The sequence below is a fragment of the Ovis aries genome, chromosome 6, assembly GCF_016772045.2.
Source record: "Ovis aries strain OAR_USU_Benz2616 breed Rambouillet chromosome 6, ARS-UI_Ramb_v3.0, whole genome shotgun sequence".
Taxonomy (NCBI): Eukaryota; Metazoa; Chordata; class Mammalia; order Artiodactyla; family Bovidae; genus Ovis; species Ovis aries.
Genome location: NC_056059.1, coordinates 46190457 through 46218456, shown reverse-complemented (window position 1 = coordinate 46218456; position 28000 = coordinate 46190457). Strand labels below are relative to the sequence as shown.

General features: G+C 44.1%; 1 long non-coding RNA gene across 3 annotated transcripts; it reads left to right on the top strand.

The window, feature by feature from the left end:
* On the top strand, positions 1-27919 carry LOC121819823 (uncharacterized). 3 transcript variants are annotated; one of them, XR_009601144.1, is made up of 7 exons: positions 1-7204; positions 7608-7708; positions 13673-13757; positions 14369-14559; positions 15712-15796; positions 18149-18264; positions 23027-27919. It is a non-coding gene; the product is annotated as an uncharacterized LOC121819823 (long non-coding RNA). The 3 variants fall into 3 exon arrangements; XR_006060143.2 differs by lacking the exon at positions 13673-13757 and adding an exon at positions 14642-14845 and having other exon boundaries at positions 6740-7204; positions 18149-27919; XR_006060142.2 differs by lacking the exons at positions 7608-7708; positions 13673-13757 and having other exon boundaries at positions 6740-7204; positions 18149-27919.
* Positions 27920-28000: the final 81 nt, after the last annotated feature.

The following is a 28000-nucleotide window of genomic DNA, read 5'->3' as shown; positions in this document are numbered from 1 at the left end:
ACAGTGTTCAGTGCCAGCCCAGGTCTACAGCAGCATTCTGGGCATAGCCTATAAACTTGGGAGTGCCTTGGTTTTTCAGAGAATACAACCTTTTAGTCAATTCCTTTTCAGCTTCCGTCACTACGCAAGTTAGTTTTCGTATGTACCATGCCACCTGAAACTCAGTGTTGTAGAACAGTAACCATTTATCTAGCTGTGGGTCATCAATCTGGACTTGGCTTAGCCGGGTTCAGCCATGGATCTGCAGTCAACTACTGGAGTGGCTGAAACGGGCTGATCTGGAGTGACCTCAGCTTCATTCCATCGGTCAAAGCAAGTCACAAGCCCAGGCCAGATTCAAGGGCTGGAAAAATAGTCTCTGCTTCTTGGGAGAGTAGATACAGAGAGAGGAGTCAATTACCACAGTCGTCCGGAGCTTGTTCTTGGTACTCCAACCAGCACAACAAGGTGGAAGATCAGGGCCAGGGAGACAGAAGGAAGCCCCTTTCTCCTCTGCAGACTCGGGGCACCGCAGGGGAACAAGTGGGTCTGTCTCAGCCATCCCAAGTCTGGGAGCAAAGCCTGGCTTGAAGGAGATGCATGTGAAGAAGGCTATGAATTACCGTCAGGCTCTACTTAGATTTTCTCGCCTTTAGATGCGGTGGTACATGACTCATCCACACTCTTTTCCCTTCCACCCTGGAAATCAGGACTGTTCTAGATGACAGCTCCCCCATTCAGCAACACACAGTAGAGTGAGAACTAAACCGATGCTGTTTGAAAGTCAAGACAACTCAAACCAAGGTTTGAGGTTGTTGGTCACTGCATCGTTAACTGCCCTATCCTGACAGAGGAGGTATTTAACGAAGTACCAGTCCTGAAGAACACTGCATTAAAAAGATGAGTTTTGTAAGTAAATAAAGTTGGGGAAAATAAGAAACTGCTCATTTTCTCTTTGGTGTTTACTCTCGTTCTGCATTTTGGTGATATAAAATGCTCTGAGTTTTGGCCTGACACTTGGGTACCTAACCAGGAAGTGCATTTCTTAGCTTCCTTTATATCTGTGTCCATATCACCATGTTCAGACCAGTGGGATGTAAGCACAAGAGATGGTATAATTCCGTGTTGTCTCCTTAAAGGGAAAGCCTCTTTCCTTAAACTCTCTATTTCAACTTCCACTGCTTGAGAAATGGTAACCACTGGTGCTATCTTGGAAGCCATGTATTGAAAATGCAAGAGCCACTTAGCCAGCCTTGGGCCACTCTCTGTATTGATAAATGAAAGAGAGAGTAACTTCTACTTTGGCCCTTGTATTTTAGAGTCTGTTTGCTATGGCAGCCTAAGGGGGACCATAACTAATATCACCCTGGATCTTCCCCCGGAGATTCACTTTAAATATATTGAAAATTCAGAGGTGTCCAGTAGTAAAGAAACTAGTTCAAATCTGATTTACTGAGGGAATCCCTCTTTTTTTGTGTGTGGCATATTTATTGACATTCACTTATTGTTATCACAGAGGCAACTTTAAAATAGATTTGCTCTTTGGAAAGTACTGAAATAGACTCATCTTCGTAGGCATGGAGTTTTCATTTCCAGTGACTATAATAAGGGGCATGACCCACCACAACTCCCCAAGTCAGCTTTCACTGCTTTCTTTTTGGAAAAGCAGGCAGGGAGTAGAAAAAGCAGAAACATGAACGTCAGCAAACCTGGACTGGAGTTAAGGCTCTGTGACCTTGGGCATCTGCCTGCACCTCTCCAGGCCTCTGTGGCCTCCTTTGAAAATGAGAGTACCTATGTCTACTTCACAGGATTGTCTGAACTCTGACTATGAAAGCGCCTGGCATGGAAGAGTCTCTATTCCCCCTTCCTATTCCCCTCTGCGTTTCCATGAAATTTCTTTCAGGGTCTCACAGTTCTTCTAACAAAGAAGCTTACTCTCAGGTCGCTTCTAAGCCCTCCCCTCCCAAGTAAAAGTGAAAGTGAAAGGCATGATCAGTATGATGAATGCTTTTTCTTATTTATAGTACCTGAATTCTAAAAGGTGGAAGAGAGAGAAAACACAGAAAAGAGAGAGAGAAGGAGTAAATCTTCTTAAAAGTTACAAGGAAAAGCATTAGATCCCTTTCAGGCTGTCGGATACTCAGAAAGAGAAGTGATTTTTAGTTCCTCATCTTCCAAGGATATGGCCTTAGGCAAGGAGCATAGACTCAGATCTGCTGTGGGTTTTCCCCGGTAAAGCCAAGGATGACACATGATCTTAGCATTCAAGTTAATTAGGAATAATTCACAGTGTACTGACTTGGCAGAATTCTCTTCAGTTGCCAGTCTACGAATCAAGGGGAAAAGCAGGCAGAAAGGACTGCAGGAGGACTGTTACATCAGAGACTCCGCGAGGGTGAGGCTGCTGCCCACGCCTTACTTTTTCCTCCTCGGCAGAGGCCAGTGTGGTGTCTTGTGTACAAGAAACTTTGCAGCATCCTGCTGACTACCATTTCCTCAGGAACATGGAGGGCCAAACTCTTTAGAGGGGACTTTGCTAAGAGTTTGGAGCTTATGGGATTAAGTGATGAAGATCAGTACTGGTCCACAGCCTGTTATGCAACTGGGCTGCACAGCTGGAAGTGAGCACTGGGTGAATAAGCGAAGCTTCATCTGCTTCATCCCCATGCTCACATTATTGCCTGAACATGCCCCCCCACCAAAAAAGGTTGGGGACCACTGCTATCTAGTACACTGCTAGATATGGGGTATAATTATACCCATATCTTGTAATAACTTGTAATGGATACTGAATCACTATGCTGTACGCCTGAAACTAATATGATATTGTACATCATGGTGGTGATTACAAACTTACACACTCACACGTAAGTGTGGTGGTGTTGGTGATTTAGTTGCTAAGTCGTGTCCAGCTCTTGAGACCCCATGGACTATGGAGCCTGAGACCCCATGGAGCCTGCCAGGCTCCTTTGTCCATCGGATTTCCCAGACAAGAATACTGGAGTGGGCTGCCATTTCCTTCTTCAGGGAATCTTCTCAACCCAGGGATCGAATCTGAGTCTCCCGCCTTGCAGGCAGATTCCTTACAGACAGCTGCCAGGGCAGCCCTACTTCAGCAAAAACGTTAAAAAAGAATTTGGCGAGGAGGGAGTGTACAAGCAAGAGAAACCAAAGCTAACTCTCTTGAGGAGCAATGGAATTTATCTGAAGAATACCAGGGAAATTCATCAAATCTAAGAAACTAGAATAACCAGATCTTGGAAAGAGCAGAACCAAGGCAAACCTGGACCCTCAGCAATGACAGTCAGGGGGCCAGCTATCTAAAGCACTGCTGTGATGTGAGAGGGAATGGGATAGGTCCGCTCTCAGACAGGATTCAGCCCTGACCAAGAAACTATGACCGAGGCCACTGTGACTTAGGGGATAGTGTCTAGAGATTGAGGATTTACTGTGAACCTTGCAGAGGCCACAGAACTGCTGGTGGAAGGCTTTATGCAAAACTTACCTTTTGTGTATAACTATTTCAAAACTGCTTAAAACAACAACTACTTTATTGAATTGGGTTCGCCAAAAAGTCCATTCAGATTGTCCCATAAGATGTTGTAGAAAACCTGAGTGAATGTTTTGGCCAAGCCACTTGCTCGTGATTCTGTGGGTCAGCAATTTGGGCTGGACTCAGTTGGATGGTTCCTCTGTTGGTTTCACCTGGGGTCAGTCTTATGGCTGCAGGTGTGTGGTAGCTTAGCTGAGGCTGGATCTTCCAAAATGGTTTCACTTGCTTCTCTGAAAGTTAGCATTCGATAACCTGCAGGGAAAGCCTACTGCTTCCATGGAACTTCTCATCTTTTGCTAGGCTACCCTGCACTTCTTTAGCTGGTGGTCTCGGGGAAGCAAGAGAGGGTAGACCCCAGTGGGCCTCTGTCTATAGCACATTTGCTCTTGACCTATTGGTCCGGGCGAATCACACAGCTAAACAGGCTTAGATAAACTCTACCTCAAGATGGGAGGAGGAGCAAAATTATATTACAGCGAAGAATGCAAACAGGGGTTATAGACATTTATGGATGCTTTTTGCAGTCCATACCACTTTATAATGGTCTCTACATATTCCCTAAAGGAGCATAACTAAGTTTAAAAATCTTCTCATTTTTTACTTAAAAAGTAAATAGGCTTCTTATAATAAATTTAATCTATAGGAAGATTTAGTTTTAATCAGAAATCCCAATTCCCTGTTTTTCAGAGTAAATCTGAAATATGGAAAGAGTAAAAGAAACTGGATAAATTCTTAGTCTGATGCTTGAAACTCCATCTAATGGGTTTTTGAAAAGCAAGTCTTTTTCAGCCACTATTCCGAACACCAGATTGCCAATTTGACCTTAGATTCTATTAAAGATGACAGTAGTTGTTCCTTGAATACTTATTGTACACGGATGCTTTTGAACAATATCTTTAATTCTCACAATGCTCTGTGAAGTAGGAATTATTTTTCCCATTTGATGGTTGAGGAAATACAGTCATAGGCTACATCTCTTGCCTCTATTGTCTAAGTTGTTCATATCAGAAACAGGATTTGAACACAGGTCTGTCCGAGTCTTGGGCCCTGTTTCTGCCCTTCTTGGCCTCTCAGTGATACTTGGTTGCATCCAGGAGAGACACTAAACTACATGCATAAAGTGATGAAGAAACACCCACCATGCTGTCTTCTCAATTTGGTCACTTTTGTGAATGAAGAGAAAATGTCAGTGTGCCAAAGGTCACATGGAACTTCTTTCCTCTGCACTTTCATTGAAGAAACTTCGAGGTTTCTCAGCCCTGACTTTCAGCCTTCACTATGGAAAGAGTTGTATATTTAAAAAGCGTTCCTTGCTCTGACTCTCTTAAGGAAAAGGTGAGACGATCAGTGACTCAGAAGGCATGGGCCTCCAGTTGACTTTTGGATCCCCTGCTCAACACCTCAGCTTGAGGACTGAATTCCAGGCTGAGGAAAAGACAGAAATGGTATTTTATTGGTCACTTTAAAATGGTTGTTAACTGTAGGACATTTGCATGGTCCAAATGTGTAATTTTTGTTAAATGATCGGAATAAATACATAAGAGGAAATAGTTGGCATAAATATGTACAGGCACATGTATTTATCTCTCACTTCCAAAGGGTTATGATCCATGTCTTTGCTTGGCGGTGAGTATTTGGTGCATGGTTTGCATTTTCCCTTGTAAATGATATTCCAAAAAAAGAAGAATTAGTTCTCAAATGTGTCTGTAGTTAACTCTTAATGTTCTTTAAGCCCAGCTCAGTTTTCAAGACATTCAATCTTCATTTCCAAACCACATTCTAAGGGCAAAGATGTGTGTTCAGGTCCAAATCAGGTCAGCAAACACATCTGGGAGCCAGCAGCTCCTTTGGATTCAGCTGGAAGGGGTGTGTGTGTGGTGGTTAGGGGCAAAGGGCAAGGGTAGACAGGAAAATGGAGGGTTCACATGATGCTTTTTGGGTAAACTCCTAAGGGAGCTAGCATCCATCAAGCACCTGTTATTGGTCAGGCCCTGGCTAAGGTGTTTGTCAAATGATCCCATTTTCTCCTCCCAGTAGTCCAGTGAAGCTGGCATGATTTATCTTATTTATCCCATTTTACAGGTACAGACTTACCTAAGCAACTTGCCCAAGGTCCCAAATCTGGGAAGTCGCATAGTCAGAACTTGAACTCAGATCTGTTTCCTTCCAAAGTCTTCATTGTCTCTGTTCCCCACGCTGCTGCTGGTCTCTTGGCCGAGTGTAAGGTAGCTTGTGTGCCTTTCGTGAGCTAACAACGGAGGGCGGTAGGAGCTCTGGGTCGGTGGGTGAGCATGATTTCTGAACAGAGGAAGGAGCTAAGTGGGAATGGAGGCGTGTTGAAGCGCTGAATGCTTCCGCCTCCTTGTTCACCCACAGGGTGTTCCTTTGATGATTGTTCATAAGGTGGGGCAGTTCACATTATTTCTTGACTTTATGGGCACATGAGGACCATCTGACAGTCTGACGGTGGTCGGCACATTCATTCATACTGCTCTTTTCAATTTCTCAAGATCTGTGTCCTGAAGAAGTGAACAAGGAGTCAACATGAATTAGTAATTATGAAACTGGGACATGAATTCAGAGCAAAGGTTCAAGTCCTGGATATGCTCCTTACAAGCTGTGTGAGCCGAAATGTCCTTGGTTGAAATATTGGGGTAGCAACTCTATGTACAGGCTATGGGGTCCTTGTAAGGATGAATTAATATATGGGAAGCCCTCAGCATAGTTAATACAAGTTAGTAAGCATTTGTTCAATGCTGGATTGAGTGATTGGCCTCAGTCATGTACTAGCTGTGGGATTTCATCTCCCAACTTACTAGTTGGGAGAGGCTAGATCCTGCTGCTGTAACAACAGTCTGGAAACATCGGTGGTTTACCACACAGCAGAGAAACAGTGCTTGCTCAAATTACATGGCCATTATGGACTGGCCCAAGGCTTGGCTTCTCCACCCCTCTCTGGGACTCAGGGCAGCCTCTTCTGGAACATTGCCTGTCTGTGCGGCACATGGAAGAGAGAAGCCCAACACGAGCTGGGAGACCTGTGTCACTTCTGTGTACTTTTTGTTGGCCAACATAAGTCATACAGCCACTCCTGAGTTCAACAGTGCAAGGGTGGAAAATCCTCCTGCAAGGGGGAAACTGAAGGGGAGGAAACTGTAATAGTTTATCATATAGTCATGCAATTGACCAGCTAGTCATCCTGAGTCCCAGCTCTCCGGAGAGTGCCTGCACATAGTAAGCATTCTTGAATCAGAATACTATCACTACTCTCACAAGTGCACTTGGGGCTCCCTTTCCCCCTTGTTTGGCCTAAAGCGGGGTCGGACCCAAAAAAAGTCGAGCTGTGCCTTATTTAGCTCCACATCTGGAGAGACTCAACTGTACCACATATTTGTTCCTAAATCACTGAATTGCTCACTGAATTGGCTGCCAAGCCACCTTTTCCAGACAGAAGAGGAAAAACTTACTTGCAAAGAGAAAGAGAAGGCTCCTCCTGGCTAGGCTGAGGCTTCTTTTGGAGATCAGCCATTATAAACAGAGAAGATTTATAACAACGAGGATGCCCCAAACAGAGAGTAGAGTGGAATTCCAAGGGATCAGCCGGGAGGAGTGAAAGGAGGGGCTGGTGCACCATCAGAAGGCTGTCATCGGCCGGCAGTGTGAACTCAGGTAAGCTCTTCACCTCTTTGTGCCTCAGTTTCTTCATCTGTAAAAGGGGGTGGTTGTGGTGGGTATGACTATCTCTCACTGAGTGGGGATGAGAGCAAGAGGACATAATACACATGACAAGTTTTACAAACCATAAAAACCATTCCACCATAGTTTAACAAAATGGTTAAATTTAACAAAAAATTTGACGGTGTATGGAATGTATCTGATGATAACAATAATTTGGCAGTAAACATGGGAGTGGTTGTTGAGTCTCCAAAGCACCAAACAAATTCCCAGTTCTGAACGCTCTTTCAAAGAGTTGCAAAGAAGAGAAAGTTATATTATTTAGGTGTTCAATTTGCTGGCAACCCTCTAATGCTCTAACTCAGCATTAGTCATGATTGACTAACTTTTTCTCTAGAAAATTAGTTGGAGCGTGCAAACCCAGAGACACAGCATGGCCTCCTGGAACAAAACAAGATGCACCGAGTCTTGGGGCAAGACTGAGAGATCAAAGGCCAGGTGGGCTGCTTGCTTGGCTGCTTGGGGACCATTTGGTATCATTTCCGTATTTCGCTCAGTCGGCATTGCTCAACTTCCACTCTCTCCATCATCAAAAAGTATTTTTAGTCCCTTTCATTACAGGAAACCTTTGGCATTGTTCTCAGAGTTGGTCAGAGGTGGGGAACATGGGTTTTCCAGTGTTAGTACACCTGTAAATAAGGGCCAGCGAGTGCATCTTTATGTCTTGGAAGGAGTATTTACTCTCCTCTAAAGCTGTGTTTTGTATTTGATCATTGGAGGGGACTAGAGTTGGGTTTCCCAAGTAGTGGAGTGATAATAAAAGAACCCACCTGCTAATGCAGGAGACTCAAGAGACATGGATTTAACCCCTGGGTTGGGAAGATCCCATGGAATAGGAAATAGCAACCCACTCCAGTATTCTTGCCTGGGAAATCCCATGGACAGAGGCGCCTGGCAGACTACAGTCCATACAGTCACAAAGAGTCGGACATGACCTAGCACGCATGCACCTGTGTCTTGGAACCAGAGTAAGTGTCCCCTCTCTGGGCCTCTAGTGTGAATGTGCCTTAGCTCTTTGCCAGCTAGGTGGCTTCCTGGGAGCTTGTCTCTCACCTGCTAGGACTGATTTATGGGTCTGTCCTCCTATTCTGTGTTTCTGTATCCATCATTGTCCTCACCCCATTATTTGCACCACAAATGCTTAATCCTGTAGCCCTTGCTGTGTGCCCGGTACTGTTCTAAGTGCTTGAAGCATGTGAACTCATGGAGCTGTCACAACAGCCCCAGAAAGTGTGTACTTTATGGACTCTCCCCTTTAGTTGGAGAAATGGAGACACGGAGAGGTTAACTTGTTTCCCTCAGGCTGCACAGCGTGGGCTGTTATGAGGATTAAACAAGATAATGTCTGTGAAGTGTTTCACACAGTACCTGGCACATAGTAGGTGCTCTACAAGTGTTCATAAACAAATAGGCAGAGTCTGGGACTCAGACAGACTTTAAGGGGCAGGAGCCGTCTGCACCATCCCCTGGGAGCCAGAAGCCTATTTACCCTACCCTAGTCTCAGCAACTGGGAAGAAAGTTCCTTGGAAGCCACCTTTCTAGCCTCTCTTGCAGTGGGATGCTGGCTGGGTTAGTCCCTCCAAACCTGGGGTCCTCCTCTGTAGGCTGTATCTGATGACTGGGCAGACTTTGCCCAGGTTGTGTGACACATGCAGGAAGTACAGTTGTGGGGCAAGGCATGTGGCTAGAGATTTGTCATCAACAGATAATTATTAAGAAGAGCTTTGGGGCGGAGGCTTCTTTGTGCACCATGAGGTTTTCCTCTGCTGAACTCAGAACTGCATCTGATAAAAAGGGGGCTCATTTCTGACACACGCAGCTCCTTAGAACCTCTTAACCAGAGGCCTGGTTTAAGGGCATAAAGAGTGCTTAGTGTGGGAAAATTCTTAAATGTTAACTGCAATAGCCTTTGAGGGGCCAGGAAACCTAAATCCTGACTCTTGGAGTCCTGGAACAGAGTTGATGCTGGAGGAGGTTGATGAGGTGGGCAGACTTGACAGGAAAGTGGGGAGGGAAGTTGATGAGGGAGGGCCAGCCACCAGCTTGCTAGAGGCATGGATTCCCCAGTCACCCATATCTTGAGCATGGCATCAGTTATTTCTGTTACCCAAGATAATACTGAGTCAATCCAGCTCTTCCTCCATCAACTCACTCCACCAGGCTCATGACAGATGTTTGATGGAGGCTGAAGGGAGGCCTAGAGAGATTAAGCAATTCCCGCATCTTCTTATAACCTTGCTGAAGTTGGGGAGTATTTGAATTCCGGATTCTGAGTCTCATACAGGAGCCTTCTCAGCCCTCTGCAGAGTCACGTGATGCGAACCTTTCCATTTCCCTTCTGACTTTGGAAAGACTGCTTCTCACTTCCTTCTTAAACCCAACTCTACAAATAGCCCGTCTTGAAGCACTTCCTCGTGGGGGGTCAGTGAGGGGAGTTGGGCCCCCATGCCCCGTGATTCCACTTTCTCTCCACTCCCAGGATAGAAGTATGTGGGAGACACCCATCTGCCACTCTCCGTGCTTCCTTCCTCCCCCCAGAAAGAGAAGTGACTTTCTCTGGCTGCTGAGATTGGGGAAGGGGCTTCTCACCGCTCTCCCCCAGAGCCGCCTGGTCTCTGGAAGCAGGCCTCCTCAGCTTCCCTGTGAAAGCACATCTGTGGGTCAAGGCTCTGGCCTGTCTTCTGGGGGATGGTCTGTCCCAAGACCTCAGTCGGGGAAGATGTTCAGAAGCCCAACCGTATGTTAGAGCTTCCCAGGTGGCTCAGCAGTAACGAATCCGCCTGCCAATGCAGGAGACACTGGAGACTCGGGTTCAATCCTTGGGTCGGGAAGTTCCCCAGGAGGAGGGCATGGCAACCCACTCCATTATTCTTGCCTAGAGAATCGCTGGACAAAGGAGCCTGGCAGACTACAGTCCATGGTGTCGCAAAGAGTTGGACAGGACTGAGCATATGCATATACAACAACTGTGTCTTAGAAATCTCCACCTTCTGCAGTCTCACTGCCAGAAACAGTGCAACTTTTCCACTATTTCTGACAAAGTCCTCTGTCTATTTCTCACTTGAATCTGGACCCAGATAGGGAGCAATTTGTGTTTAATCCTTACTATTATTTGTTGCAACAACCAGTGCCTCAGTTTCCCCATTGGGTGACATTCTTCTTTTCTTTGGATACTATTGAGAGAGAAAGAGAGTGTGTATACATGTGTATGTGTGCTTAATGACCTTTTTCCCCCTAATTTTTAATAATAGCCCTTAAGGAATATGCAGTTCTGTTGAGCAACTTTGTCCTACTCATAGTAGTTCACCAACTGATTTAGTCAGCAAACATCGAGTACTCACATTGAGTCTGCTTCTGTTCAAGCAGCCAGGGATACAAAGATGAAAAGATTCATTCCCTTCTCTGGAGGACCTATTGATCTGGTTGGGGAAGCATGCCAGTGACAAGCCGAAATGGTTATGGCAGTGGGGGCACAGAGCACAAGCATAAAGGGTGTCAACAAAGAGTGAGGAGGCAGGAGCCCTTCCTGGAAGAGGGAAGCTTGAGCGTGGAAGTGAAAGATGTGGAATTGGTCAGGTGGCCAGGAGAAGAGAGGGCACCCTTTCAGACAGAGAGGCATATGCTAAGTCAGGGTGATACAAGGGAGAATGGGGGTACTCAGGACTCACAAGTAATTTTCCACAGCTGGAGGTGGAATGCTGGGGGGTGAATGAGGGTATGGAGCGGGGTGAGGAGGGGAGATGAGGAGTGGCAGGAAGCAGGAGAGAAAGGGCAGGGCCAGAGTACCAAGCCATACTTATGCTTTGCTAAGGATCTTGAAATTTATCATAAGGGGCAGTGTTTCTCAGACTGGGTGATATGCGTCACTTGTTGACACTTGATAAAATTTTGGATGCCCCAGACTTACTCCAGAACTGTAAGGAGGGGCTTGGGTGCTAATAAACACCCTGATGATTCTTAAAATCAGGCACATTTTGGAAAACACTTCTGAGTTATGGGGTTTGGAGCAAAGGAGTGGCATGGAGAGAACTGCCTTTTCATGAAATCAGTCTTGTACATGGAAAACACATTGGAGGCAGGGTGGCCAAACTGAAGGTTTGGGGACAGGCGAGGACGCTCTCTGTATGATGTGAATCTGGTGAGGGGAGGGCTGGAAGGGATGAGAGTCGAAGAGAAGGGTTATGTACCCTATATTCACATGAGCTCTGCAAAGCTATCGTCTTAATTTTATATGTCTACTATGGACTGGATCATGGCCCCCTCCCAAATTCATACACTGAAGCTCTAACCCCAATGTGATGGTAATATTTGGTTTCTCAGTCTTTAGCAGGCATCATAGTCATCTGGGTGGGTTGTTAAAACAAATTGCTGAGCTTCATTCACCCTCAGAGTTTCAGATTTAGTAAGTTTCAAGGTGGGGCCTGAAATTTGCATTTCTAACAAAGTTTTCAGAAGATGTTGATGGTGCTGGGCTAGGGCCCTACTCTGAGAACCACTGTCCTGTAATATAGTATCAGCCTGTTGAGTCTCCCATTATCCTTCACCTGAAATACTGCATCAGACTCCTCACTTGGATTCGTACTTTTATTCCCATTCTGCTTAATGGATTTTATTATGTTTTATGACTCCCTAGTAATTTTAAAAGCACCCTTCTTATATTGAGGAAGTTCCAGTCTTTTAAGTTTTAATCCCTGAATTTAGAATGCAGCAACTTCAAATTCCCAGCTTTCTTTGCAACGAGGATGTGACTTGGTGACTAGACTCTGTCACTTAGCATGCTTATTAGGAGACTTTGGGCTTCCCTGGTGGCTCAGACAGTAAAGAATCTGCTTGCTAGTGCCGGAGACCTGGGTTTGATCATTGGGTAGGGAAGATCCCCTGAAGAAGGGAATGGCAACCCACTCCAATATTCTTGCCTGGAGAATTCCACTGACAGAGGAGCCTGGTAGGATACAGTCCATTACGGTCACAAAGAGTTGGACACGACTGAGCAACTAACTCTTACTTACTTTGATTCAGCAGTGAGCAGTTTGAAAAAGGAAAAAGGCTGTGCAGAACTGTTTTTTTTTTTAAACAGCCAAAGCAATGCCTATGGGGTGGAAAGGATGCCAAAGTTCCATGCACAGAAGTATCACCAATGGGGCATTAGCAGTGAGGGGGTTCCCCCCTTGTGGTTTTAGGAATTGTCCCTGGACCCTTGATCCTGAGTGTTGTTTTTCAGGTCCTCCCAAAAAAGAAAGAAAGAAATCTATGAGTTTCCCACTATTCATTTTTGTTTTTACTTTTCTTTTTTAAAAAGCCCATTTGTTTGGCTGTCTTAGTTGCGTCCTGTGGGGTCCCTCATGCAGAGCGCGGACTCTCTAGCTGTGGTGCACTGGATTAGCTGCTCCTTAGCATGTGGGATCTTAGTTCTCCAACCAGGAATTAAACCCACGTCTTCTGCATTGCAAGGTGAATTCTTAACCACTGGGCCACAGGGAAGTCCCCCTAATATTCTTTTTCAATAAAATCTTTTAAAATAAATTAAAAAAAAATAAAGTAAGTTTCTCTTTGTTAAACCAGCCCAAGTCAGCTTTGTTATTTGCAACCAAGAACTCTGGGTGATACTCTCTTTTGGAATCCATTCCCTGTTGAACAGAGGTCATACTCCAGTCTGATTCAATCACATCTGAGGGCACATGCCCTTCTCACCTTAGTTCACAAAGCCCTCTGAAGGGCATCCTCCGAAGGCCCCCATTCCATCTGGCGTCGCTATCCTCCTTGCCCATATTGACAGAGCCTCCCCTGCCATCGTTTATTGACACAAACATGCCAATAAATGTCTAGCTTGTATATACCACAGGGCCTTTGCACATGCTGCTGCTGCTCCCTTTGGATCATCATATGATTGACTGTTCGTTTGTTACTCAGAACTCACATTGCTCGATATGAATGACATCCCAGCAGAGTGCTCTTTCCTAAGTACACAGTTTAACACGGCCAACACCCAACATGTCACAGGAGTTTGTCTTCTGCAGAGCACTAGTTGTGATTTGATATTTTGTCATTTGTTAATTTGTTTCTGGATGCCCCCATACTCCCTAAAGAATATAAGCTGTGAGAACAGGATCTTTTCTCCCCATCTGTTGCTTTTCTTTTCAGTTTCTTACTGGTGTCTTGTGAAGCATAAATGTTTTTAAGTTTGGTGAGGTCCAATTTATCAATTTGTTCTTTCTTGGGCTATATTTGTGGTGTCACTATTGCTGAAGTCTTTTCCTAACTGAAGGTCCTGACGATTTGCTTCTACATTCTGTTCTAAATGTGTTATTGTTTTAGCTCTTACATGCAAGTTTACAATTCAATTGGAGTTAAAGTTTGTGTATAACATGAATGTAAGGATTTTTTTCTCTCTGACTATCCAGTTGTCCCAGCGTTACTTGTTACAAAGGCTATACTTTCACCAGTGAAGTGTGTTGGAAGGTTTTTGAAAGTCAATTGACCATAAATGTAAGAATAAATGTAGTCATTTATTTCTGGACCCTCAATCCTGTTCTATTGATCTATGTGTCTATTTAATGATTTGTTTTTTCATCATATGTTTCTTCAATCTTTCTAGAATTTATTTTGATTCATGGTATGAATTTAAGGTTGAAATAGAGTTTTTCCTCCTCTTCAAGATGTCTAATGAATATCCTGCCATTGTTTACAGAATAATCCTTTCCTTCTCCACTGATCTGTTATGTTTACTAAATGGTTAAAAGGCATTTTGATAGAAACATCCTGCATGTAACTGTGACTCATCCCATTTTCCTCCATCCAGCATTTGAGAAACCCCTAATCCTGTATTCTGTTTAACCAAATGGTAACAATTGTCCCTGCCTCAAAAGAACTGACACTGGCAAATAGGAAGAGGACGTTGACATGCTAGAATAATAAACACAGAACAGATATTTGCATTGGACCTCAAAAAGGGTTCTGGAACAGTCGCTGAAATGAAGGGATTCTCAGGGGAGTTTCATATTTACTTTGGGTGGGGCTGCGGTCACTTCATCTTAAAGTCACCTAATCCGTGCAGGGATCGTTCCTAACTTTTTGTCTGACACTATTTTTTTTTTCAGTATTACCATTTATTGGTGACAAACTCTAAGTTTTACTTACATCACGTGGGAGAACTTCTAGTGTAAACAATCAATGGGCGTAGTACTGAGCTCGTGAGGCTACCATGCTATTCATCTGGGTCATATGCAGGACCTTGTCAGACACATTTCTGTGCACAGTTGTGTGACATCAAAAGCAACACGGTTTAGAGGTAAGCATGGTGTCTGGCACTATTTTCATCTTCTGGTGGTGGTTGTGAGATTTTAAATACTAAATGAGTATAAATTCTGCAGGAAGTCTCTGCCCACACCAACAGAGTTTAAAAAGGTCAATATTTTTCTCAATGAAGACACCCAAGACACATTTGTAAAATTTCCAAGAGACCTAAAGCAGAGAGGAGCAATTTGCCTGACCCTTGATCCAACAAAGTTTCAATTGGACTTGACAGGCGGGAAGCACCGATGAAAACAAGAAGATGAAATGAAACTCAGAAAAATGTAAACAACTCATTTTGTCTGGGGAAAAAAAAATCAATGCCAGGGTGAGGGAGGCTTAGTAAAAAGAATGAAATTTTAACTGCCTGAGAACTCAGCATGGTTGTGTTGACTTAGGCCTATTCTGTTTGCAAGGAGTTGTGCTGTAGACTAAAGACACCGGGGAAGAGTTAAGGAATCCCAGGGAAGGGACACGGGGAGTCAGTTTCACCTGCCCTGTGGTCAGTCTGGTCTCCCAGCCACACAGTGCAACTACGTCTAACTTGGGGCTGGGTCAAAGGCAGCCACCGCCACCAGTGCTGCTAACAACGGAATGAAACAAAGCATATTTAAAAATGCCCCAAACTTGTCCAAATTTCCTAAGTCATCAGGAACTGGGCTCTTTGTAGCTCAGCCTAAGAATTAACTTAATCTATTTCTTTTTGCATTTCCCCTTCTGGGATTTTGAGGACAACGTCTATTTTAGACAGTAGGAAGTTTAGAAAGAAATGAAAATTTGTTTCCTTTCCCTCTTGCTCTCTTTCCCTCTATAAAGAAATCAGAGCAAACGAATCACTTGAAATTTTGTTGAAATCTTGAGTTGCATTTTGCAACTTGTTTACTCTGATTAGGGAAGTGAATTTATTAAAAATTTAAGCTACCTGAGAACTATAGATACTTTGTATACTAAAATTTTTTCATTTTATATATGTTACTCTGTAACCTTTTGTTTATCTTTTCATTAAATATTTTTCTACAGTAGTGGTTTTTGAATCTTTTCAGCAATGAACTTGTTTTAAAAAAATGAAATCTTAATGACTATCTATTGCTATGTAACAAATCATTTGAAACTGAGTGGCTCACAATATTACAATTGTTTATTCTTTCAGGATTCTGCAAATTCTAGAGGTTCCACAAGGAAGAACTTGTCTCTGCTGAACGCAATGCCAGGAGGCTGTGGGAGCCACTTTCAAGGTGGCTTCATTCACTTGGGGACCCAAGTTACCTAGGGCCCTGAAAGCCATTCATTGGAAGAACTTTGGCTTTTGCCCTTTGTGAGATGGGAAGCCACCGGAGGGCTTTGGGCACAGGAGTGACATGATCTAACTTAGTGTTCACAAGATTACCTTGGCTGCTGTGTTGAGAATAAACTTTAAAAAGGGGTGGTCTGTCAAAGGGAGGAGCAGGGGGACCACTTAGGAAGCAATTGCCATACCCAGGTGACAGTGCATGGCGGCTGGGACAGATGCGGCAGCAAGGGGAGGGAATGAGGTGATTGACTTGGATTAATATTCATCTGTGCTTTCTCCTACTTATTTTATGGAATTGTTGCACTATATGGGGTTAATTGAGTGTAGGTTTGAGGTAGTCATCAACTCGACTAATATTTCTTGACCATATTTCTTCATCTTGTGGTTTCACAGTGCAGGAAACCACTGGCAACTCAAGATGTATCTGGAGGTTTGACCTGAGTGAGTAGCTTAGCTCAGGTAGTATCATAAACTCACTGGTCCCCTCCTTGAGAGTGATGAGACACTGGTCGTGGTGTGGTTTCATCGCTTAGTCATGCCCGACTCTCGCGACCCCATGGACTGAAGCCCACAAGGCTTCTCTGTCCATGGGACTTCCCAGGCAAGAAGACTGGACAGGTTGCCATTTCCTTTTCCAGGGGATCTTCCTGACCCAGGGAGCAAACCCAGGTCTCCTGTGCTGCAAGTGGTCTCCTGCATTGGAATCTTTATTGATTGAGCCACCAGGGAAGCCCATGACACTGATTAGTGCTTTGCAATTTAGACTTCTTCACAGTAAATCCAGCTCTTCTCCAGTCAGGAATGTACCCCTGCAGTGGCAGGAACTTTATCTAAATGACCCTTTTGAGCCACCGTCTTCCCTTCACAGCTGCCCCGTTAGGGCTCAACAGATGGGGGTTTGACTAAATTGCCTCCCATTGGCCTCCATGCAGGTTGGAGCAATATGGAGATTCCTAAGAATAGATCCAGTTCTTGAAAGCCTCTGAGCACTGGCATACTCTCCTGGGCTACTTTTGGCCTTTTTTTTTTTTTTCCTCTCTCTCTCTTTCCCCCATCAGGGAGCCCCAGTGTTCTGCAGCTGTTACATCAGCCGGATGCCAGATGAGCAGAACAAAAGATGCAACTTGGTGACTATTCGCATCTGTACTTCTCCTAAGCAAACAGAACAGATGCCCTTAGCAACGGGGCTCTCCAGCTCAGGGCAGGGGAAATATACCCTGAAGGGGGAAGTTTCCCTTCTAAAAGCTGACAGAACCATGTAGGATGGCAAGGAACATTGCAAAACAGAACATTAAACATTCATGGACTACAAAGCCTTGGAGGTTTAAGCTGGGAGTCAACAGAGAGGTTCTAATCTTTGTAAACGCTGTACATGTGGAATGCCAGCAGAGCTTTGGGCCTTATTTGGATCGAGTTTCTCACTGCCTCCCTCAGGAAAGAGGGCTATGCAGGCAAAAAGAGATACTGTCGTTTTCTTCTGAACTCGGAAGTAGGGAGCATTTCCTAGGAATTCCTTGAGCTGGCTGGTTTCCACCCTCGGATCTGTGCTCCAGCCTGGCTGGGTTCTGCCCTTCTTGCCCTGCTCTCAGGAGAGAGCAAGCCAATCTTGAAGGAGCCTTCTTGTCCCCTTCTCTCTCCTGAAGGCTGTCAGCCAGAGCCCAGTGCCGAGTGAGACAGAGCAGAGTTGGGGTAGGAACATGTACTCACTAATAATAATTGCAAATTATTTACTGTGGGCCAGACAGGCTTTTATCTGACCTAGGTGCCACAGTAGTAAATAATCTGCCTGCCAGTGCAGGAGACCCAAGAGATGAGGGTTCAATCCCTGCATCAGAAAGATCCCCTGGAGTAGGAAATGGCAACCTACCTCAGTATTCTTGCCTGGAAAATTCCATAGAGCAAGGAGCCTGGCGGGCTACAGTTCATAGGTTCATGAAGAGCTGGACACAACTGAGCACACACAGAGACAAGCCTTATTCTTTTATTTAATTCTCACAGCCCCGTAAAGTAGGATTATTGCTATCGTTTTATAGACAAGCCGACTGAGGCCTGAGGCTGAAAAGTCAGTTGCCCTGTGTCATAGAGGGGGTCAGCCACAGAGCCAGAATTTGCTCCAGGCAGTCTACTCCAAGTATAGATTCTTTGCTGTCAAGCTACAACTTGCTCTGACTCTCATTTTTAGAATAGGAAGAAGAGATGCTTAGAGATGTTAAGAAAAAGGAAGGAATTCTCCTTACATGATCATCCTCTTCTGCCATCATTAAATACTGAAAACTTTTATTTTTTTTTTTTTAAGGAGAAGTGCTTCAACTTCCATTTGGACATCCATTTCTTCACCTGACTCTATTTCTGCTTCTGGAGGTGATCCTTGATCCAGACCTCGCTAATCAAAACACTGGTGACTATTCCATGGTAAGGAGATTGGAGTGACAGCTTTTGTTTGAGCCTGTAAGGAAATAGTATCATTCTTTTCTCACTAGTTTTGAGCCAGGGAGGTGGCAGCTCCTGCTGCTGTTGGCAGCCTCTTTATGACCATGAGGAGAGATCATCTGAGAACTGAGTTCACACAGCAAGTAGAGACAAGTGGACAGAGGCACCGCTAGAGCCTGAACTCACCCTCTGAGCATCTGAACCAAGCCACACACTCTTCAGTTATGTGCACTCATAAATTTTCATTTTTGGTGATGTCAGTTTGGGGGAGGTTTACCACTACTCGTAACCAAAAGAATCCTAATGGGTACATTAAACCTTTTGTAAGTGTGCGGTTGGTGCTACAGTCTGGGCTGTAACTGGGCAGTTAAAAAGGCCCCTGGGTCTCAATGGGAGATCAGAGGCTTGAGGAGAGCTGCAGGGCTTGGGTGAGTATAGATTAGAGCCACGGGAATAGTATCAACAAATATTAGTGTGGCCTTTACCAAGCGCCAAATACTGTTTTAAGTGTCTTTTATCTGTATTAGTTAATTTAAGTTACCGTTATCACCACTTTTTAAAAAGATGGAAACCAAAGACACAGAATGGTAGAGAACATGTCCAAGATCACACAGTTATGGAGCTGGGAATATAACGATGCTGGGCTCCAGATGGAGCCATCTTGCTGGGGGCATACCCTCAGCTTTCCCCACTCCCCACTCCTCCTGACTTTCATCCAGAGAGCAGAAGCTCCAAGTGCTTTCAGGCGATACAGGAATATTCCTGTGGAATAGAGTTTTTTTTTTTTTTTTTTTAAGAACTACTTTTGACAATGAAATTCAGAGACACAGGTGGAAATTCAAGGGCAGTGGTTAAGGAAGCTGTGAACTGCATGAGTAGAGACAAAGACTCTTACCCCTTGGTTTTCCCTTGGACTCACTGATGTACCCATGACATGGAAGGAACAGGAACAGAGGGCCTGGAGAGGCACCCAGCGTGGCCAGTTCCAGGCAGCGCTCCCACTCTCCAGGCCGCGTTGACCTCCGTCAGTCCCTGCCTGCTTCTCCAGTCTCTGCCCTTCCCAGACCCCAGAGGCAGCCCACTGAGCACTCCCCAGTGAGGTCTGCCCACCCCCGTTTCAAGGGAGGCTCACCTATGGCTGGCAGGAAGACCTTGCCCAGCCCCTGTGGAGACTCAGCCTCACTGAGGCTCATGGAGCTGAGAGTGAGCTCTGGCTCTTGTCTGCATCTCCAGCAGGGAGCCTGGGCCACCGTGGATGCCAAGTGTTGCATGATCAGAGAGGCCTGAGTGTTGGGCTTCCGGTTTGCTCATTGCCGCTTCCCGGTGTCAGCCTCGCCGTTGAATCCTGGCTCCCCTTTGCCCCAGGAGCCAAGGAACTTCCTTGTGTTGAGTTCACCTATGTGACAGGCAATGTCCAGAGGACTTAACATGCGTGTTACGGCTCTCCTGTGCCCCACCCCACGGTGTGGGGAGTGACCGTCTCCCTCACACCCTACTGTTGCAACGTGTTCCCTTCTCTGGAACTTTAGGTGCTAGCAGTTGCCTGATTGACCCCTGAGCTGGCCCCACCTGTTGGATGTCCTGGCCTGTGGGCTGGTACTCTCCTGTCCCCAGGCCCAGCTCTCTCTCCATCTTGGAAACAGAGCAATCTCAGGTGGTCCTAGTTGTCTCCAGCCTCTTGCCTGGCACTTCGACTTCCCTGGTGCTCAGATGGTAAAGCATCTGTCCACAATCTGGGAGACCCAGGTTTGATCCCTGGGTCAGGAAGATCCTCTGGAGAAGGATATGGCAACCCACTCCAGTACTCTTGCCTGGAAAATTCCATGGATGGAGGAGGCTGGTGGGCTACAGTCCACGGGGTTGCAAACAGTCGGACGCAACTGAGTGACTTCACTTTCACTTTCTTTGTCTCAAATCCTGCTACCAGGAGGGGCTGTGCTATGTACTTGGACTCTTGTACTGACCATCACTGGTTGGTGATATGGGCCCTTCAGACCCCACCTCGTCATGTCCTCTGGGGCAGAACTGGAGCACAGACCAAGAGAAGCAAGCAGGATAAGCTACTCTCCTAGGGCCTCTGAAATGGCTTGAGGTGTTCCAGATGGGTCACTAACACAGGTGGCCTCTGCCCCTAGCCACTCCAAATATGATGGTTTGTACCTCTGGGAAGACTTAGGATTCCAGAGCAGTGATATTTCCTTGGCTGGGCCTTGTGGGGATCAGCACTCTCAGCCAATTCTTGATTATCAGCAGGAAAAGGGAGAAGATGGACCACTGACATTTCCAAATAACCTTGGAATTTAATTTGGCCAACAGCTCTGAATGTCCCCTGTTGGAACTCTTTCCAGAGCAGCTACCAAGAAGTCAAATCTATGTACTTGGCTTTCAAATCCTTTCTTCTTTACTTCTGCATGTTTTTTGTGTTTTTTTTTTTGTTTGTTTGTTTTTTGTTTTTTTTTTTGCCTCATGGGAAAGAGGTCTCCAGCAATGGACAAAGAATGAGGGGAACAGTAAGAGGACTAATATGGCAGTGTGTTTCGTTGTAATTAACAGGAAATCCAACTCTAACTGACTTAGTGGAAGACATTTATTTAGTTAGAAGAATACAAAGTCTGTGGTTGGGATGGCATCAAGTTGGGTTTGCTCCAGTGACAGAGGGCACCAGGGCTCCATTTCTCTCCTTCTTCATCCCACAGTGTGGACTCTACCCTTAGATTTCACATGGTAGTCCCTGGCTGTTCTAGGCCCTTGCTTCGTGCTAGCCAATACCCAAGTGTCAGACTTCAAACTCTCTGATGGAAGATATTGTGTCTTCTTTAGCTCCTGTTACTGACCCTATTGATTCAGACCCCAATAAGGGTCCTCCTGCTTGCACCAATAGAATGAGACTGAATTTGGTTCAGAAGCAAAGGAAAGCTTCATTATGGGATCAGAGAAAGGAGAGGTGGGAGATCTTGCTCTACAGGGCATGTTTTCGCTGACAAGCAGTGGGTAGGGCTGCTTTGTAGGGTTCTGGCCTTGGGGTGGGAGGTTGGGGGATGGTGGAGTTGAGTGCTGGGTGCAGCCTCTCTGCACACCACGTGCTGCTACTGCCGTCTTGGATTGAGGTGCATGTACACTTTGTACATGGCTGGCTGCGCGTTAGGCACAGCAGTTCTGTGCTGGGAAATCTAACCCAGTGCAAGGTCTCTGCACACAGGCCCCTACAGGCAAGAGAAAGTAGACAAAGCACAAAAGTTGGATGTTGTCTTATCACCTCCCATCTTATTTCCCCCCTCCACCCCAGGGGGTTCTGCTGGTGACAAATCTCTCCTCTGTCTTCCATCTTGCTTCTCATTCTTTAAATTTTTTTAAAAAAATTCTACCTATGTTATTACTTTTGACTGCCCTGGGTCTTCATTGCTCTGTGTGGGCTTTCTGAGGTTGCAGTGTGTGGACTGGTGCACCGGCTTCTTGTTGCTATGGCTTCTCTTGTTGTGGCTCATGGGCTCAGTTGCCCTGTGGCATGTGGGGGTCTTAGTTCCTGAACCAGGGATTGAATTTGTATCCCCTGAATTAGCAGGCAGGTTCTGAACTGCTGGACCACAAGGGAAGTCCCTTGCTTCTCATTCTTGAGGGATGCTGTGGGTCTGCTAAATTTGGGTGTGTTGTCACAGAGCTTCTCCCCTGCAGCCTTTAGTGCTCTTTGATTGTTCCCCCAGGCCTCAGCACTAACTGTTTGTAGCTGTGAGCAACCAGCATTTGAAGTTTTACAGATTCTAACCTTTTGGAGTCAAAGGACATGAGACAATTTAAGATACAGGCCTGCATATCAGCAAGAGAACAATGGTTGTGAACAGAGCCCAGGATAAGTAGAAACTAAGTGATGCTGGGGAAGGTTTGTTTTACCCTTCTCCATATTTGTTCAGCCAGATAAGACTGACAGCCTCCTGTTAGCCAATTTGCTTTTTTTTCAGTAGCCCGTCTGCACTCTCTTCAATCGGGTCTCTTGCAATGACATAAAAGACAACCTGATGTATGAGCCAGAGCAGAGCCCTCCCTGATTACCTGATTACAAGCAGTCAGGAGAGGTCTGCTGCCCCAGGTTGTCTCTCTGGAGGGTGGGGCTGGGGATCTCTTCACTGGAGTGTGATGTGCCCAAAGAGTGATGCTTTGCAACTTCGGGGAGGAATGGGTGCTTAAGATCACCAAGGGGAGTCTGTTCCACTTAGAAGTGAGCTGATCTTGTACGTTGCTGGTTTTCCAGGGTTTGGGTGCATCCCGTTTCCTCTTTCGAGGTGGGTAGAGAACCAGTCAGTGGGTGGGGACAGCACATGGTTACCATATATCCTGAGGACTTCCATTGTTTCTCCTACCCAGAGGACACACTTGAGTTGCTTTATGTCACGGAGATTAAAGTGGCCCTTCTCTGGGGCTTGGGGAACAGTTTACCATATATGCGTCCAAATGCACTTTAACTTATCCCTTGGGGCTAACTGCATACAGAGCAGAGCAATCAGAGTTGGCCAGCATAATTTGACTGAGGCCATTTTAAGGTCTGTTTGGATCTCTCTGCTTTCTTCTGTTGGGGTCTGTAGGCTGAGTGCAAGGTCCTTTTTATGCCCTGGGCTAAATTAGACATGCTAAATACTCAATTATTAGACATGCTAAATGCTCAAAGAATAGATTAGTATGCAGAGTAGTGCCTGGCACAAAAACGTGGTAAAAATAAAGTTACTAACAATGATGTGAAATCTGTATGTAGGTCAAGAAGCACCAGTTAGAACTGGACATGGAACAACAGACTGGTTCCAAACAGGGAAAGGGGTACATCAAGGCTGTATATTGTCACCCTGCTTATTTAACTTATATGCCGAGTATATCATGTGAAATGCTGGGCTGGATGAAGCACAAACTGGAATCAAGATTGCTGGGAGAAACATCAATAACCTCAGATACACAGACGACACCACCCTTACAGCAGAAGGCAGAGAAGAACTAAGAGTCTCTTGATGAAAGTGAAAGAAGAGAGTGAAAAAGTTGGCTTAAAACTCAACATTCAGAAAACGAAGATCATGGCATCCAGTCTCATCACTTTGTAAGGGGAAGCACACTGACTGAAACCACCCACCCTGGTCAAGCCCTTTAGTAACATTCACATGAGTTGTTTTATGACAGGAGATCCTGGTAAGGAATACAGAACTAATAAGCCACCACCAACCGGAAGAGTTTGGGAAAGGTCAAAAGGAAACACCGTGTGTCCGTCTACTTCCTAGAATCCCTCTCACTAGCATCCATCTTGGCTGAGCGGTGCATTCGCCACCAGGAAAGACTCTGAATTGAAATGATTGGCCAAAGACCACGCGGAAACTAATCCCATCACCATAAAACCCGAGACTGTGAGCCACGCAGCAGAGCAGTTCTCCTGGGTTCCCTTTCCCTACTGCTCTCCACTTCTAAAAAACATATAAATGAGGTATGAGCTTTTATATAAACTCTATTAAAAATAATTATTCTTTAGGAATATCTGTCTAAAATAGTCTCTCCAGATTGGTGTAACTTGAATTTCTAAGGGTTATGCTAATTGTGCTAAGTGTTAGAAGTCTATTGAATAGTTAGGTCATTTCCAAATAAAATAAGGTTTTGAAACATTTACTACGAAACAATAATTTCCTTTTACAGAGAAACAAAGAGATTTGAGACTATACATAAATAATGTTTGGTGCCATCCTAAAATGTTCTAAAAAAGCAAAGGTTTTAGAAATTATCACTGGTATTTATGCTCATCAATCTAGAAAATGCTAATATAAAAGCTCTTGGTTGCTAAAAAAAAGTAGAAAGGATGTTTTCAGTTTAAAAAAAAGTATAAAAAATACTAAAAAGAGTTATGCATGATCAGGATTTTCTAAAATTGAATCACGATTAGTTAGATAAATAGATTTCGTTAGGAATGACACAGCCATAAAAAAACTGGCTAGAGCCAGTTAGATCCAAGATGGCGGAGCTGACTTTCACTAGACCTTGAGCCTTGGTATTTACGCCCATTGTGGCGTATCAACAAGCTAAATGACACACCCGTCAACTATATCTGGCCAAATGTTCTAAACCCTTTTGATTGATCTTTTTGATAAAACTTCCTAAGTCAAATTCTTTTGAAGTTCTTTTGACCTCTACTAACTTTGGGGTGCTTCAGAGGGCCCCTGAAATATCCCAAAGAGAGATATTAAACTGTGTTTATTTGGTTGGTTAAGTTACATGAAAAAGACTATCAAATAAATAATAAATCCTTCCATTATAATATATGGTAAAATTACTAATACAAATATCCTAGAAATTGTATGGAGTTCTTAAAATTCTGATATGTCCTGGTGTTCTAATGAAAAACCTGATGACTTCACAAAAGTTAACAAAAAGACGGAATGAACCAGCAAATATGCTTATAACTTTTATGGTTTCTGTCTGAAAGATTATGGGTTTAAATCTTATGTTTTCCGGGAGTAGGGAAAACCTTCCTCTCAAACTAATTATGACAATACTTTGGTAAAATTATACATTATAAACAAAACAATTATATTTTCTCTCTGACTCCTCCAAAAATTGGAAACTCTTAGGTTTCCAGTAAGTTTATCAAATGAATTAGGAAGGTTATCTCACTAACAGGAACAAAAATCTCAAGGAATTGTGAGACCTTAAAAAGAAAAAAATTCACTTAAATTTGTTAGGCAAAATTTGTGATAAGCCTTTCGTGTGAGTTTAACAGCCCTGTTTTATTTTAAATGTTCAGTCTGAGACTCTGTAAATGTTTCAACAAAATAAAAAGTCTATGATCAATTACAGTTATGTAAATCATCAGACCAAAATTAGTGAAAACACACCTATTTTGCAAACAAATTAGCCTTAATTTGGTTATATTTGATAAAAAATGAGGGTAATTTTAGGGAAAAAAATGTTTTAGTAAATGTTAAATCCTAGTTTGTTAATAGAGGTCTACATGTAGTAAAACTCATTTCTTAGATAGTTCTTTGCTGTTATGTGATATTAATGTAAAATTTAATTAAATTCTTAAAGAACACCCTAAGTTTGTTTCTAAAGCTTATCTCAATAATCTGTCTTTGGATAAAGATCAGATACCTAGTGACCTGCAACCAGGACTAAAAAAAGACATAGTTTAAGGGAATGTCTTCAACCTGGATGGAAGGACTTTTTTATCAGGTACTCTTAACTAGCTCATACACAATAAAACTGAAGGAAAATTAACTCTTAGACTAATTCCCACTTCCAAAGACCCCTACACTAGATTGGTCTATAGGAAAGATAGCTGACCTAAATGATGCTCAAACAGAGGAAAAATTACACACCAGGATAAAAAGATGACGACCTCAGAGGTAGACCGCTTGCCTAAGATGCTAGACCTAATTCGTAAGATCATTTATAATGTTTTCTTGACTTCTTAGACCTTTACATATAAATCAAATGCTTTTCTATCATAGGCCTGATCCTATGCTAGTTTTAAAAATCAATCCAATTGTTGGGTTTGTGGCCAATTACTTGTGTCTAGCTCTGGGTTACCTTGATAAATTTCTCTACTACAAGACTCTAATTGGTTGGTCCTAAAAAAGAATTTACTTAGAAAAAATTATAGTCATATTCAGGTCACTGTGATATTACTAGATGAGATCCCCTCACCAGGCCAATTAATAATACCTGCTTGACTCTGGCCATAAATTTGAGCTTTTTTCTATTACTCAAGCTCAATCAGAACAACAAAAAAGTTTCAACAAAGGAGAAAAAGCTGTCCCACAATTATAAGATGGATTTATATAGATAATACCAGGCTATGGTAATTTAGGTTTAAAGTCTCCTCTCTGTTAAAAACAATTAAATCATACTAAAGATAATCAGTCTAGTAACACTAAAAAACTGAGCTATGTGCCTTTCTTTCCCCATCTATTTCCCATGAATTAATGGGACCAGATGCCATGATCTTCGTTTTCTGAATGTTGAGCTTTAAGCCAACTTTTTCACTCTCCTCTTTCACTTTCATCAAGAGGCTTTTGAGTTCCTCTTCACTTTCTGCCATAAGGGTGGTGTCATCTGCATATCTGAGGTTGTTGATATTTCTCCCAGCAATATATTATTCCAGCTTGTGCTTCTTCCAGCCCAGCATTTCTCATGATGTACTCTACATAGAAGTTAAATAAGCAGGGTGACAATATACAGCCTTGACATACTCCTTTTCCTATTTGGAACCAGTCTGTTGTTCCGTGTCCAGTTCTAACTGCTGCTTCCTGACCTGCATACAGATTTCTCAAGAGGCAGGTCAGGTGGTCTGGTATTCCCATCTCTTCCAGAATTTTCTACAGTTTATTGTGATCCACACAGTCAAAGGCTTTGGCATAGTCAATAAAGCAGAAGTAGATGTTTTTCTGGAACTCTCTTCCTTTTCCATGATCCAGCAGATGTTGGCAATTTGATCTCTGGTTCCTCTGCCTTTTCTAAAACCAGCTTGAACATCTGGAAGTTCATGGTTCACATATTGCTGAAGCCTGGCTTGGAGAATTTTGAGCATTACTTTACTAGCATGTGAAATCAGTGCAATTGTGTGGTAGTTTGAGCATTCTTTGGCATTGCCTTTCTTTGGGATTGGAATGAAAATTGACCTTTTCCAGTCCTGTGGACACTGCTGTTCCAAAGGGTAGATTCAAACAATTGCTAATCAGGAAAGGGAGGGGATACAAAAACAAGAAAAATAATCAAAGGTTGATACAGCCTCCAGACATGGTCCTGGTTCCTACTAAAATATATATATATAACAATGTCTTTAAGTTCTTTTACAAAACTAGAGCCCCCACCCAGGTAAAAGATGGTAACTTCAGACTGAGCACAAGATTCCTAGAGCACAACTCTGCTGCCTCACCACCAACCAATCAAAAGGGGTCACAAACCCTAAAACCCTCACCCCAAATGTTGCCTTCTGTTTCCGGGGTCCAGAGATGACCATCCTGTTAGGTCTCCTCTTTGGCCCCTGTCTATTTCATCTCTGAGAGGGGCCAACAGTTTCAAACTAAATTGCTGTTATTACAAAGGTAAATGCTGGTTTCAGGCAAAAAATACCTTGACTTAGATCAGATAGAGAGGGACTTCTGCTCTACTAGACAGGCCTACGCCCATACACAACAGAAAAAAGTTACAAAAAAAAGAGACCTCCCCCCCAATTCCCAAAAAGTATCTTGAGTATAAAGTCTCTCAGTGGGGAGTTGTAAGGGGAAGCACACTGACTGAAACCACCCACCCTGGCCAGGCCCTTTAGTAACCATTTGCATGAGTTGTTTTATGACAGGAGATCCTGATAAGGAATACGGAACTAATAAGCCACCACCAACCGGAAGAGCTTGGGAAAGGTCAAAAGGAGACACCGCGTGTCCGTCCACTTCCTAGAATCCCTCTCGCTAGCATCCATCTTGGCTGAGTGATGCGTGCACCACCAGAAAAGACTCTGAATTAGAATGACTGGTGAAAGAAAACCTGGAAACTAATCCTATCACCATAAAACCCGAGACTGTGAGCCACTGTGGAAGAGCTGTTCTCCTGGGTTCCCTTACCCTACTGCTCTCCACCTGGGTGCCCTTTCCCAATAAAATCTCTTGCTTTGTCAGCACATGTGTCTCCTCAGACAACTCATTTCCAAGTGTTAGACAAGAGCCCAGTTTCAGGCCCTGGAAGGGGTCCCTCTTCCTAC